The sequence below is a fragment of the Cyrtonyx montezumae genome, unplaced genomic scaffold (genome assembly GCF_038088225.1).
Source record: "Cyrtonyx montezumae isolate F1298 unplaced genomic scaffold, pur_monq_1.0 scaffold_10, whole genome shotgun sequence".
Classification (NCBI taxonomy): domain Eukaryota; kingdom Metazoa; phylum Chordata; class Aves; order Galliformes; family Odontophoridae; genus Cyrtonyx; species Cyrtonyx montezumae.
In genome coordinates, this window is record NW_027071826.1 from 175,731 (window position 1) to 176,419 (window position 689).

Below are 689 nucleotides of genomic sequence, written 5' to 3' on the forward strand. Positions count from 1 at the left end.
CTGTGGGCGGATGGGCGGCGCGGGGCGAGCCGGGGATGGGCGCGGAGGCGGCGGCGGGGGCGGGCTCGGCCGGTCCAGGCCCGGCGCCGCGCCAGTGAGGAGCGGCGGCACGGCCCGGCCCCTCGGCCGTCGGGGTCAGCTGAGCAAACAGCTGAGAGGAGCGGGACGGCGCTTCACGTGGAGCGCTGTGTGTGCGGGGCGGGACGCGGCGCCGCCGGCTCCACGCGCCCCGGGATGGACGGGGTGCCGGGCGGCCGTAGCAGCCGCGCGGCTCCGCGCCCGCACGGAGGTGCCAAAGTGGCCGCGGGGCAGCGCCCGGCCCGGGGACCGAGGGGAAGGGGCTGGGGCCGCCTCCTGGCAGCGGGGTGGGCGTTCGCAAGTAACCGCTACGATGGAGAGCCGGAGCGGCGGCGGTGCGGGCGTAGAGAGAGGAAATGTACAGCCACAATCCACACAGTGAAAATTAAAGGCCCCGCGGTGACCCTGTCTGCGTCTGATGAGTCGTGTGCGTTTTCAGTGGTGCGGAGATGTGGGAAAAGGGACCGCGCGGAGCTCCCGCATCCCTTCAGTGGGGGCGGCGGGGAGGATGCGGCAGCGTCAGGGAGCGAGGGAGCGGCATGGAGCTGCGCCAGGGAGGGGCAGCTGGGGGGCACGGCTCTGCCCCGCGGGCCGGTGGGCGTGGAGCGGGC